The sequence below is a fragment of the Furipterus horrens genome, unplaced genomic scaffold (assembly GCF_987537825.1).
Source record: "Furipterus horrens unplaced genomic scaffold, mFurHor1.1.pri manual_scaffold_3, whole genome shotgun sequence".
Taxonomy (NCBI): domain Eukaryota; kingdom Metazoa; phylum Chordata; class Mammalia; order Chiroptera; family Furipteridae; genus Furipterus; species Furipterus horrens.
The window spans coordinates 27,900,584-27,915,250 of NW_028327173.1; the positions used below are offsets into that span (position 1 = coordinate 27,900,584).

Sequence of the window (14,667 nt, forward strand, 5' to 3'; positions counted from 1 at the left end):
TGCTGCATTGAACATATCTCCCCCACATACAGCCTCAGGAGAAAGGCAGAGAAGGAGAGGAGACAGGGGCGCTGGGAAGGGTGGGGGGAGAGGCAGGCAGACACACACCCACAGCCTACTGGCAGTGGAGGCGGCAGCGGCGACAGCGGCGACAACTTCCTGGCTGCCTGCTTCATGTACATCTCCCTTGGAAAACTCATCATGTCTCCACACTGAACCAGGCACGTGCAGTTTCCACAGCGACTGCAGGAGCAGAGCCAGAAGCAATCCCACTGAAACAGAAGACATCCCTTCCTCGGGGTTCCACTTGCTTTTACACACTCATGCTCCCTGTCGCTGTGCACTGTGGGTACTGGAGACTCAAGGGGTTCTAGGTTGGAGGCCCTTCCAGGGCTTGGGGATGACTTGGGGTGCGTGCCTCCTGCAGCCTGACTCCAGGTGGGGGAGCACACGTGTGTGGGTTTGCCCCAGGGATCTGACTGCCAGGCTGGGCTGAGCACCCTCACTTCCCACCTCTCCTCCTCATCCTCACCACCCCTGAGTTGCAGGTCCTGACAGTGTCCCAACTCTTATCTGACCTCATGTCACCAAGCACTGGGATCTGATGGGCATCCTTTAGGCTGGAAGCCCATGATGCTCTCACTTTTATTCCCTCCTCAGGCCTCTAGGCTATGACTGGGCCCTGCCCTGTGGCAGCTGAACCCACAGAGGGAAGTGGCCTCCACCCCCTCTGCCCCCACCTCACCTTCGCTTAGGGCAAGCCCTGTCAGCCTGTTCTGTGTTCCTACCCTGAGAATCCCACCAGGGAAGCTCAGTCCAATCCCTGCGTCTTCCCAATGCCCCCTCACCCCACAGGGAGTTTTCCTCTTAGAACAAGAGCTCCTCCCTTGTAGGGGCTAAAAAGTTTGCTGAAATATATAGACCAACAAATGTCCATGCCGCTCACTCATATGACATGGTGTCTTTAGGGTCTGGGGAAATCTCTGCCATAATTTCTCATGTTTTATATCCTATTCTGTCAAAGGAAAGCAAGAGCCAATACACCTTTTACATGCTAGGCACTGTGATAAATATTTTGCATGCACTAGTTTATTTGATCCTCACTTCAACTTAACTATGATCATCCTCATTTTACAGAGAAAAAAAACAAAGACTCAGAGAAGGCAAATATCTTGTCCAAGGTTACACAGCCACAGGGTGGTTGAGCCCAGACTGAACTCTGATGTGCCAGACTCCAAAGCTGAGGCTGTAGCTACCATGGCACGTCGGGGTGGATGGCGGAGGGAGGAGGCACACAAATGACCTGTGCTAAATGCTAAATAACGTGTTTCCCAACTGCGTCCCAGAAAGCACTGAGACATGCAGGGCGTCTCCACTTTGCTCTCTGGACATATCGCAATTCAGTGTAAGATTTTATTTGGGTTGAAAAGAAGTGAGGTTTAGGGGAGGTTCCACCAGTTAAAAAGTGTGGAGATCCCTGTACTGATAACAAGCCCAAAGCTCAAAAGCAGACATGATGTGCCCAAAGGCCAGGCAGGCCCTTGGTGCCAAAGCCAGAGAGCCCAGCTTTTCTCTCCTGCTCCTTGCGGGAACTTCCATTTAGTCTCTGTTCAGCCCAGTGCGCTGCCTGGCACAGGGTTTAGGATCAGATGTGGCGTGGGTCCTGGCTCCTGCTTTCACAGTGCTGCTTACTTGACAGCCTGGCCGGGGAAGCACCAGCCTCCGTTTCCTCGTCTGTAGAGTAGCACCTGTGTGGGCGCCCTAGAGCAGACATGCTGCATGCCAGTCCTGAGCAGCGTATTGTGATCACAGGCAATAGCACTCAGCCCCGAGTCACTGTGACAGAGCTGGAAAGAGCCTTATACTTCCAATCAAAAGCCTCCAGCAAAGTCCCAGCTTTGAGCTCACCACTTTGAGCCTTGAGCCACCCATGGGACTTACTGCGAGTCTTACTCTTTGAGATAAAAATGTCTCCGTAAGGAATCGGTATGAGTTTCAAACGCGGTAACCCATACATAGAAATTCCAGAGGCACAAGCATCCCCTGGGCGGTGGGATCCCAGGCTCCACCCTGTTCCATTGTCTAATTCTAGAGCTGAGGGGCAGAGCCCAGGAATCTGCATTTTACCAAATGCTTCTCACTCACCATAATTCCATGGCAGGTAGTGAGCAGACCACATTCTGAGAAATCACTCTAGAAAGTGCTCAGTATGTGTTTGTTAAACAGAAGAATCCTTGAACATCTGTTGAGCTGCACATGGCTGCAGGAAGACATTGGCCACAGGAAATAAGTAATTTTCTCCAAATACATTTCCTGTGAAGTCCAAATGATGGGAATTGGGTTGGGGCTTCTAGGACTGGGAGGATGATGCAATAACAGTTCCCTTCTCTGAGGAGCAGAGTGTGAGCTGTTCCCATTAGACGCTTAGAGACCTGGCTGGAGGGTCATGTCCAGGGACTCAGGACCAAAGGTGCAGGGGGTGGGGATGTTCAGGGAGCCCCCCAGAAACTAGTTCCAGGCCCTGTTCTCTTCAGTATCTTCATGCAGACAGGAAAGAACTGAAAATATACTCATTAAATCTGCATCTGGCACCCAATTTGGCAGGGTTGCCAAAATTCTATAAGACTAGAATTAAATTAGCAAATTGGAAGTAAAATGATTTTAAGCAGACATGATGGAATTCATCGGGGCCAGGTGGAAGCTAGTGGGGGAAGGGACCCAGGAAAGCCCACATGCTGAGAGTGGGAAGGCATGGCCATGAGAAGAGATATAAGAGAAACAAATCAGCAAGCAGACCTGACCTAAATGAGAACATTCACTCTGGGGATGTGTTGGTGATAAAGATGGCCCTGCACTGCGAGTTGGAGAGGCTCCTTGGGGGACAGGAGGCATGGTTGAGAGCAATCAGTGAAAGCAGCCATTTCAAAGGGGACCAAGAAGAAAGGACCCGGTGAAGTGCAGGGAAATGAGGTAGGGCAGCTTCTCCAGACCAGGCAAGCAGCGGGTATACTGATAGGGCTGTAATCACCATTGCCTGTCTATTGGGATTATATTTGGGAAGTTAAGGGCAGGGGCGTGGGGCAAGGAGAGGAACATTGGGATGGACATGAAAGGGGGCAGAGGGTGGCGTGGAATCTAGGGAGGGAGGAAGAAGAGGATGGAAGCATTTTGGGGGCATTTCCTAGACATTAGGCACTGTCTTAGATGTTTGTCAAATAATACCTCATTTAATCTTCTCAATAATCCTGTACTGTAGAGATTAGTCATTGCTGTTCATTGTCTTGGGCTTTCTTTTTTGTTTCCTTTGTATAAAAATATGTATTTTATATTTTTTAAATACAGAAGTAGTTAAAGTAAAAAAGTGGACAAGCCTCCTTCACCACCCCAAATTCTACTCCCCAGATAAAACTACCACTAACAGTTCCCTGTTATGTTCCCATGCCGTTTCCATGAAGAAACATATCTACATGCATACACACATATATAATTGTTACATTTTTTCTGCATAAAAATAGGATTGTATTAAATATATCACACATGGGACTTTTTTTCCAGTTGAGAATATGTTGTAAATGTCCTCCCATGTCAGGGTCTGTAGGTTCACTTGTTTCTTTATAAATGGCTGCAAAATATTCCACAGTAGGAATGTCCTGTAAGTTTTTCCAGCACTGCCACTGCTGGACATTGAGGCCATTTCTAATTTCTCTCTGTTGTGTACGATGCTGGAGGGGAACCCCCTTTTACACAGTTAGTCTGGTATACATGTACTGTGGTTTTCTATAGCTAGAGAATAGCTGGAACAAAGCAGGCACGCGCATTTATAATTTTCATTGATACCAATTCAGGCTCGCAAGTCTCCCGGGCCTTTGCCAGCACCAGATTTTCTCTACCTTTTTACATATTTGTCATCTATAAGCACTTTAACTTACAATCCTTTGCTTTTTAGTAGCTAGAAAATTAGTCATACATATATGGGCTTTTTCACTTCCACAACTACCTGTTTATAACCTTAACACATTAAAAAAAAATTTGACTGTTGCTTTAGTTGATGAAATTCTCATAAATAATAATAACTAACACGTAGCACCAGGCACTGTTGTAGGCTTCCCACAAGCTTCATAGTATTGAATCAAAACCCTGAGAGGGTAACATCAGCTCATGTTCACGGCCGAGAAAAGGGAAACTGGAAGACCTCAAATAACTTGTCTGAAGTCACACATGTCAGATGACAGGCTAGAGTCTGAGGGACTAGCTGAGCCAACCACGGCATACTCAAATGAAATGTTTGTGATGCTTCCTGCCTCCCCCCATCTAACCCAGAGAGAAAGAAAATCTCTCCTAAATTTCCTCTCTTCCTGTTATTTATCCTTTATCTATGGAGTCTTCATGAGCACATTGTTCTCATATTCCAGATAAGGAAACTGAAGTTCAGTTTCTGACTGTGGCAATCACAAATGGAAGGGACCCTGCATCTGAGATGGGACATCCACATGCTTGGGAACATGCCTAGAGAAGTAAGGAGCAGGATTTGGTAGGGGCAGGATTTCTGCATGGGGGTAAGAGTCAGGTAGTGAACTGTGGAGGCTGAGGTGGGCTCCAGTCTGTGAAAGCTTCAAAGGGAAGGCAGGTGATTTATAGGACTCTCCCAACAGCAGCATGGAGTAGGGCCAGGCCAGACCCAAGGAGTGGGGTAAAGGTCAGCCTATTTAGAAATTGTCATCAAATCAAAGGGTGTTCTCACCTAACTGGGCATGTCCACTGACCACGTACACAGATCAGTAAAGAAGCTCGCCTTTCAGGCTGACAAACACACCTGTGTATATGGACATGCTGGGAGAGCCCTCATGTGAAAGCCACACTTGACAAAGGCAGAATTTTGGCCTTTAGTGGCATTTTTCAACAAGGTTCTTTTTTAGCTCCAAAAACACCAATGTCACATGTGGGTTTCTGGGTTAGAGACCCACCACTGAGTTGTCACATGAGCTTGGTAATACTTCTGTCTCCTATGAGCACAACTCATAGGGGAGGGGGAAGGATCATTTGCATGCCATTTTTAGTTTTTCTTATGATAAAAAAGAAATTAAGTTAACAAAATAGGAAATAAATGAGAGAAACTGACATGCTGAAACTGACATGCAGAAACAAATTTTAGTCACAATTTCGCCTTCATTTTGTTCTTTTCAGCTTTGACCTCAGAAAACTTTAGTGTTTCCCAAAATGTTTTCTATGGAGTGCTATCCCAGCTGTTCTTTTTATATACATACATGCATATACACTCAGACATATACATCATATATATTATTAATATATATACATATTCTATTATTTGCATATTTATTTATGCTCTAATCAATCAAGATGAGAAAGCTGCACATGAGGTCTGCCTCTACACACACACATACACACACACACACACACACATTTTTTTTTTTGGAGATTTTCTATGCACTTTTACATATTAAAGCTCCAGAAGTCCTGCGGTATAAATGCCTTTAAACTTTCTCAAATTTACTTGGTGGCAGCACTTTTGTTTTCTCCCTGTAATAACACATGGTTCCATCCTGCAGCCCTTGCGTTCTGTGGAACATACCATGAGAAATGGTAGCTTTCTTTATTTCACAAGAGCAGAGCCTACTTCAAATAAAGAGCCCGTCCCATCTTGGAGTGACTATCCTACTCTTAAATATTAAGTGTTTTCTAACAGACCATGATGATGGTTTTCTGTCCATCAGAGCATCTTTGGTTCTCCCACATTTCAAGATGATACCCAATGCCCATGTGCCAAGGTGGTCCATGGAGTGAGTGGCACAAGCCCTCTGGAAACCATTAGGAGACCAGGTCGCCCAGACAGGCCAAGCTGTGTATCCCAGCAGTTGCATGGTGAACCTGGGCCAGTCGCTTGCTCTGGGCTCACTGGTTTTCAGCCAGAGGGTTCCCAGAGACTTACCTAAGCCAGCTCACTTGTTTTGTGAATGGGGAATCACTGCAAGGAGGGACCCCCAAATCTTGGAATCCCTTGACCTCAGCCTCCTTCCTTCATTCCCAGAGACACCCCACCCTGACTCTCAATATTTCCTACCACAAAAGAAAACCAGATTACTGTTAATGCCTTCCCAGGCCTCTCATTCTGTTCTCACTACTTTGTAACACTCTTTCACAGCCCTTGGTCACTGCAATTCCTACAGTCACATGATACAGCTCTAGAGATAAAACTCAGTCTCCATCTGTCTGCTAGAGCATCGAGTGAAAATGAGTTGGTGAACTTTCATCACAGGGAAAGGGCACGCTTGGTGTAGCCTAAAATACAGGTTCTATGGAATACTAGAAACTTGCTGGGGGACAGCCTCCTGGGGAGGAACTTCTGAGAGTGCACTCCTCCTTGAGCAGGGTCACAAGCATTGTTTTATAATTTTGCTCCTTCTCACACAGACAACTCTAGATAGCATGCTTGGGATGACTAGAAGCAGCAGGGATTCAATTACTTAATGTAATGACCCCTTACGGCTTTCCTAAGTAACCCTGAGGAGGCCACCTAGTCAGAGTGTATGTGGATTATTCATTTATTTTTAAATACACTTTTCACGTTGGAATAATCTAACATTGACAGAAAAGTTGCAAAGATAAAAAAGGAAGTTCTCATAGACCCTTTATCCAGCTTTCTTTAATGTTAACATCTTACATCACTAAGGTATGTTTGTCAAAACTTAGAAATTGATACTGGTATATTACATTAACTAAACTACATACTTCGTTAGTATTTCATTGGTTTTTCCACTGATACTTTCTTCTGTTCCAGGATCCAATCCAGAATCCCATATTGTATTTTGTCATCATATCTCCTTAGTCCATGGATTTATTTTTGTTTTCAAGAAATAAATATTGTCCTTGTTATCATGCAACGTGGTATGCTGAGTGCCCAGCTACCCTGCAAGGGCAGCAGAGTCCGGGTTTGGGTGTCTGCTCTGCCCCTCACATGGGATACAGTCCTGTGCTTGTCACTCTATGTATAGAATTCTCAGATTCCACATCTGCAACATGGAAATGATACCTTCTGCCTCATTAGAGGGCTAAATGAGAAAGTCTATATGTACAGGCATTTTGAAGGCGTAAAGCCAAATTCACTTAGAGCCCTTTGGAGCTCCTTGTTATTATTACTAATGTAGCTGTAACAATGATAATGAGTTAGACTCACTATTTTGTATCTAAACCAGAGTCTGAGCTGCCTGGCTGAGCTGATCATTTCAGCCACAAGTGAGATCTTTCCATAGACTCTCATGTACCCCATAGAGAAAGAAACGTCTGCTTCAAGTAGTCTCAGTTCTACACTTCCCTCACAGCTCCGCTCAGATGTCATCTTATCACTGACTCCAACCATCCCAACCTTCAAGAGCCCCCTGAATTCCTCTAACTTCTCACCCTGCTTTATCCTCTTCCATGGCACTCACCCCATTGGACATGTCGCACGTGTACATGCTCCTTTGTCTTCAGCAACCTCCCTCCCCTCGTTCATAAGCTCCAGGGGAGAACTGACTGTTTTCTGTGTAGGTCGCTGCCGTATCCCTGCGCTCAGCACAGTGCTTGACACTTGGTAAGTGTTAACAGATATTTAGGAAATGAATGACCTCACCCTCAGTTTTACTCTGCAACCTCTTGTCTCCATCCCAATAACCTAAAAACAAACTCTTCATATCCACAAATATTGATGAATTCAAATAAGAGGAAAGCCATTTGAGAAGCAGGTGGCTTTGAGCCCTCTGGGTCTTCTTGAAGGAAAAAGAAAAGGGGGAGTAATGCCCTTCTTTGAACTTGTTTTAATGCCATTAGTGTCTCTTCACCTGCCTCTTCTCCCATGAGCAGCTCTGCCAATTAGGAACCACAGTCTCTTCCTTGTCCAGAGTCTGTCTGCTGGCCTCTCTACACAATCAATTCCAGCAGAGCCCAGGCTGGAAAAAGCTGGTGAAATCTCCACGCCCAGCTGGCCCACTCCCTTACTGTGGCCACTCAGCACTTGCACATCAAAGGCCTGCAGGCTTCTCAGAGCAGGAAGAAAGCCAGGGAGGGGACCCTACAGATTGGCCTCAGTGAGGACACTGATGCAGAGAGGGCAGGGAACTGGCAAATGCATGGTGACCTAGTGACACATCCAGGACAGAACCCAGGACTCCTGGCTCCCCGCCTCTTGGGCTGGAACCACTTCCTTATGCTCACCTTCTAGCCAGGGGCATGTACTTATTTCTTTGAGCTCCGATCTGGCTGTCTGCCGACCTGGTCCATCCTGGGTACTTGAGAAGCTTGGGCAGAGATGGATGAAGGGGATTCTCCAAAAAGCAACAACCCCCAGGACAGTAGAGCCAAGAGCCAGAGAGAAAGGAAATAGGGTTATGTTTGTTGAGAGCCAGGTCCTCCCTATCATCTCACCTAACACTCACAGTACTCTGCAACAGATGTGTCATAACCACATTATCTAAGTGAGGAAAAGGAAACAGAGAAGTTAAGAAATGCAGCAAATCACACAGCAAGTCTGCAGCAGAGCCAGCAGTAAGTGGAGCTCCTCCTGGTTCCGAAGCCCTTGTTCTCTACCCAACCACTCTGTTAGAGACCCTAAAATCTAGACAGCACCCAAGAGAGGCATGGGTCCTTAAAACCACAAGATATTCCTCTGGTGAAGTAGTTGGAATAACCCCATTCTAAAGATGAGAAAACTGAGATCTGGAGAGGAAATGCAGCTTGTTCATGACCACACAGCTACTGGGTGATTGAATCTGCTAGACTCTGACCTGTCTCCTAGTGCTTAACCCAGTGCTGAGCCCACAGAAGGACTCAATCCACTGCTGATGAATAAATGAATGAACGACAGAGTAGGTTAGAAGTATAACCTCCTGCGACTCCCACAAGCCAGATGTTTCCCCTGTAACTGCCCTACACATTGGCATTAGGAATGGGAGACCAGGCTGATGTTGGTGAGCACAAGCCTGAACTCAACACTAGTCTCCACAACTCATGTCCCCATCTCTGAGTTCATGGATCTGTCAGTATGGAAAGTGATATTGGCTCTGGCCCCTTTTTGAGCTGGAGCGATGTCATGAAGAGGTATTCTGTGGCCCAAGGACTGCTGTTTACAACACTGAGTGTACCCTCTTGTCAAAAGTCTGGTGTTTGGACTAAATTGGTCCATGTTTATTTAATAGCAGCTAACTCACAAATCATCATTCATTTTTAATAATAACAACTGAAACTATTGGTACCATGTGCCAGGCACAGATATTTCATAAGATAACTGACACAGACGGGCACCTGTAACCCATATAGCCACCTTATAGGTGTGAGCATTCCCATATTACAGACAAGGAAGGTGAGGCTTAGGGGAGTGAAGGAATGTGGCCAAGGTACATGCTCGAAAGCAGGAGATGCAAACTCAGGTCTGTGGGGTTCCATAGCCTGTGCTCCTGCCATGGGGTTTTGTGGGCCTGGGACGAGGAAACTGGAGGCAGAGGAAGGGCCTGCCAGAATTTCTGGGCATCCAGCTGGCCGCGTTCCTCATCTCCAGCCTGAACTTATAGTACCAGGTGCGTCTCCACATGCCCAGATGCCATCCCCAGAAGCTCTGAATCAGATAGTTGGGGTGGAACTTGGAACTCTCCTATTAAAAGCCCTCAGGTGGCAGCAAAGGACACCCCTGGTGTTCTCTGAGAATCACTGCTCTCAGTTCTCAGGAGGTCATTTTCTCACATCTACACCCTCTTCTAGAAGGTTCCAAAATGTTTCTTAAGAAATTCATTTATTTGTTTACAAAGAATACCATGACTTTACAATTCTAGGATTCTCAACAAAGCAACGAAAATTCTAATCATCCACAGATGAGGTGTGAAATTCTGTCTTTATTAACCATGACAATTATTCCCAAACAGTGTGCTGTTTATGAAAAAGACTTTGGAGCCCAATGTCCTGGGTTTGAGTCCTAGCTCTGCCCTTTAATAGCTGTGCAACATTAAGGCAAGTCAATTCAACAAAAATAGTTACTCAAGGTCTACCATGTCCCCACAAGCCCTGGGCTTGGAACACAGAAGATTCAGAAGTGGACCAGAAAAAGCCACGATCTCTCTCAGCTTTGAGTTCCTCGTCTGTAAAATGTGAACAAACAGCTTCTAAGTGCCTAGATGTGCAGGCACCTGACATGCAGGGTCTCACTTCACACCCCCAGGGCTTCAGGAGGTAAGTTCTCTGGTATCCTGCTTTGCAACAGAAGAAGCAGAGATTGGGGGTTGGGGGGTGAAACAGCTTGGGGGAGCCTGCAGCTGCGTGTGGCAGTGTCTGAGCTCTCTCCACCTCCACCACCCCCCTCTTCTCACACCCTCCCCCACTTGGCAGATGAGTCCACAGAGTGAACAGGATAATAGGAGAGAGTGCTCTGCAGCCGATCAGGAACCACACAGATGTATGACATCATGGTTATTAATAATGGAAACAGCACAACTAATTCACGACCCCTCCAGATGGACCACCTGAACTGTTGCAAACCTCCTGCAAACAGAGCATCAAATTCTATATGGTAGTACTGGGAGGGGCCTTAGGAGTCCAACGTTTCCCTTGCTAATAGGGGTCAGGGGGGGTAGACAAGATGGGGAAGACAGCCTTGTGAGACTGCAGAGGCAGCCCCACCCCCTCCAAACCCAGGATGTACTCAGTTTGGCTTTAGTGATTGCACCATGTAGATAATTAGGTCCCAGGTTAAACACCAGCAATGGCCCCCTGCCCTCCAAAGGGCACTGGGAAGGGAATCAGCAGTGAATGGCAAGTATGGCCTCCCAAGGTGCCCTTAGCCCAGCTCCTTCAAGCCTCAGGGTCTTTGTACCTGCTGCTGCTAGGAATACTCTTTTTCCAAATCTTTGCACTTCTTCGTTATTCAGGTCTCAGGATAAATGTCAATCCATCAGACAGAACTCCGCAGGCCCCATCTTTAGCTCCCCCTAGTCCTCACTAATGTTCATACTGCCTTGTTTGAGTTTCTTCACAGTGTGTGACATTACCGTTATCTTGTCCATTGTTACTCATGCCCTCTCTTCCCACTGGAATTCAAGCCCCATGAACAGAGGACTAAAAAGCTTTCATTGCTAGAATCCCCAGGAAGGAGCCTAGGACCCAGCGGACACTCCTCAGACATGTTCAGCAAAGCTCCCTGGATGCTTGCCTGGGTCACAGCCATCCTAGAAGCCAGCAGTCACTCACTCACTTATTCACTCATTCCATAAATGCTTATTGCACCTCTCCTCTGTGCCAGGCATCCTGCTAGGCACTGGGGACTCATTCCAATCCCACAGATGAGACCAAGTCCCTGCTCTGACAGAGCTTTGGTGGCTGATTAAAACAAACAACACATAAGAAGCCAGCGCTGTAGCAGTCACATCAGACGTGACCAAACAACAGCTGGCCAATAAAGGTAGGGGAATAAGTAGGGTGCAAACTAGGAGAAATGAGGGAACACTGAGGAAATGCAAACATCAAGCTGGCCCTGCAAGGGTTTCCCACATGCTCAACGCTCATCTCTGGGAGTTGGTGCCAGACACAAGCTCTGAGGACCTGGGGACACGGGGACACAGGCATTGCCACCAGTGCCTCCTGGCTGCAGCCTAGAGTACAGCAGGAGAGATGGGTGTGTGAGAGTGTCAACGGGAGTAGATGCGTGTGTGTATGTATAGGAGCAGGTGAGCGAGCGTGTGTGCATATGTAGGAGCATGTCTGTGAATGAGTATGTAGGATCAAGTGTGCGGGCATGTGCGAGCGTGTAGGGAGAAAGGCATTTGTGTGTCAAGGTGGATGTGTGAGTGTGTAGGAGTCTACCTGTGTGTATATATGTGTCTGTGATGACTCTGGTACCATTACTCTACAACACAGATTCCACATCTGGTTGAGCTGGACATGCTAAAGTCCCCACAAAAAATGGCACATAGTAGGTACCTGATCATCATTTAATCTATTCAACAATAAATCACTTAGAGTCTTATGTCTGTCAAATTCATTCAGCAGAGCATCCACATAAAGCAGCAAGATGGGTTCCAAGAAGAGAATCCTCAACTTCTGAATGTAATTGAATGGTGAGAGCAGTGGATGAGGACTCCGGGTTCTGGTGTCTGTCTTACCACTAACTACTGGGTGACTTTGGGTTACTGTTTAGCTGTGTGATCTCATGTGAACTACTCAACTTCTCTGGGCTCTGCCTGCTCTTCATTAAAGAAAGCAATCACAACTTAGCTCTCAAAGTTTGGTTGCAACTCTAAAACCCCACATCACTGGTAGCCCCTGAAGCACTGTTTCCTGGAAGAGCAAGCATGGGTAACTTGAAAAGAGGGCAGGGTCAACTCGGGGAAATGTTGGGTTTCACAAAGTTAAACATGTTCTTTTATTGAGTCCTTCTCAGAGCCTTTAATTTGCCAATATTGATTGCAACTGGCCAAAGGCATAACAGCAAGCTAGCAGAATCTGCCAGACTAACTAGAACAGGGAAACCTGTGGCACAGCTTTCAGAACTAATGCTCCATGGAACACAGTTTGGGGAATCCGCTACCAGGCCCCTTTCCTTGCAGATGACTGGACAGAAATGGTGTTCGGTCTCCCTCAGTCACAGAGCAGAGCCATGGCAAATACCAGCCCCAAATCATCGAAACCACAGTAACTGGCATGTGCACAGGGCTTTATACTTACTAAGCAGTTTCACTCATATGATCTCAAGTCTCCCTGATAACATTCTTCTGAAGACCCTCATCCCATTTTCAGAGGGTAAAATGCAGCCTGAAAGAAATTAAGGGATCTTCCCAGAGCCACTAAATGATGGGCCCGTAACTTGCCTTTACCAGTTTCCCGTGTGTCCTTGATCAAACCGTCAATAAATACATGGTATGTTTTATCGATATAAGCAACTCTAACCACTGAGCAGAGCCCCTGGAAGATGCCAAGGCTGACAACACCTGCATTGGTTCTGCAGCCCCCACCGCTCTTGCCAGGAGCCTCAGCACCCTGCACTGGGTAAGAGAAGGGGAGGGGAGGGTGCTCAGAGAAATGCCCACGGAGTAGCAGCTGCTCTGGAAACACCCAGGCTGGGAGGCTGGGAGTAGCTCCCTGACAGCCGCCACACCCTCCTAACCATGCCAGCCAGGTACAGGTCCCCCTAGGTTGGACCCCTAGTACCAGGTGCCATTCTGCAAGGAGGGCTGGGGCAGGAAGAACCAGAGCAATGCTAGTTTAACTCACTCCCAATAAGTCCAAGAAGCCCAAGGTTGGTGGCTTTGACGGTCTGAAACTGCCACCTCCAGGGGGAAGCTTAATCAGGGCTGCCAAACCCATTCAGCAGTTCCCACCAGTGTGCTGGGTTCCACCGTGCAGGAGAGTGCGAAGCCTGAGCAGAGGGGCACCGAAGGCTGTGCACGCCAACAGCAAGTGGGGCTGTGCCAGGAGTGAGTGTCAAGAGAAGTGTGAACGCGGGAGTGCTAGTGTCACCGCACGACGGTAACCCAAGTAGTGTTGGGGAAACGCAGGCGGAGAACGCGTGCACCAGGCAACCCCAGGCTACGGAGGAGTCCCCGAGGTCCCGGGAGTTGGCACCGACGCGCCTCCAGCACTCCCGCCCTCACCCTCCCGCCCGGCTCCCGCCAGTCCCTCCGCTGCCGCCCTAGCCAGGGCTGCGCGTCTGCTGGGCTCCGCGGGCTGTCAGGCCGCCGCGGGGGCGCGGTGAGCCAGTGCTCGCTGCTTACCTGCGGGCGGCCGCTACTCCGCGGCTCCGCGGCTCCGGGCTCCGCTGCGCTGCGCTTGACTGGGCTGCGCTGGGCTGCTCGCCCGGCCTTCGCGAGCCTCGGCTGCGCCTGATCCCTAGGTCGGCTCCGCCCGGCTCGACTCCGCCCGGCGGTGCCCCGGGCGCTCGCTGGCGGCCCACGCGGCGCGGGGTGGGCGCGGGGCGGGTTGGCGCCGGCGGCGGGCGCGGCTCCGGGCGGCCCCGCGACCGCTTGGAAGCTCCTTATTTGGGCAGTGATGTCAGGGGAAGTCGCAGGGGCCGGACCACCCACTTCTTTCCATTCACTCCCCAGAGTTTCCTGTTGCCCAGCCCGGGGGACCCCGGTGCCCGCACGCCCGGGGAGCCTCTCCTCCGGCCGGCCTCGGCGTGCCCCGCCTCGCTGCCAGCCGCTCTACGGTCGCTGCGCGCCGGGGTCACCATGGGCCGGGGTGCGGTGGACCGGCGACAGCCGGGGGAAGGTCTGCATTTGGGGAATCCCCGACTCCTGGAGGTCGAGGGGAGGGAGGGTCTGTCCTGCGGCCTTCTTGGTGACAGGCTGTGTCACTCCGGGCGCCGCCCCTCCTTTCTCCCCCGCCCAGGCTCCCGCGCTGTCATTTCCTCCCCAGCTCTCCGGGGAGGGCAGTCAGGGAAGCCCCGGTCGCTGCCGCCGGGGCCTTGCCTCTCGGAGCCCTGCCTCGGCTGCACTCGCTCCTGGACGGTGTTCACCGTCATCCCCAAAGTGCGCGCTCCTCGCCTTACTCCCGGGTGCCAGCCCCGCTCCAGGAAGCCCAAGACTCCCAAGGCGGGAATTCGTCTTAATGAGCACTGGGCGGGGCTGACATGGCCGGGCTTCCCTAGGCTTCAGCCAGAAGGGTGGGGGTGGGGGCAACCCGGGGCTTCCCAAT

General features: G+C 49.2%; 1 protein-coding gene across 4 annotated transcripts in view; it reads right to left on the reverse strand.

Annotated features, from left to right (window-relative positions):
* HIVEP3 (HIVEP zinc finger 3) overlaps window positions 1-13,831 on the reverse strand; it is a 110,785-nt gene extending 96,954 nt beyond the window's left edge. For all 4 annotated transcript variants that reach the window (XM_090269231.1, XM_090269230.1, XM_090269229.1 and 1 more), the window contains exon 1: window positions 13,746-13,831. The gene's annotated coding sequence lies outside the window, so the exon portion shown is untranslated. The remainder of the gene's footprint in view (window positions 1-13,745) is intronic.
* Window positions 13,832-14,667: the final 836 nt, after the last annotated feature.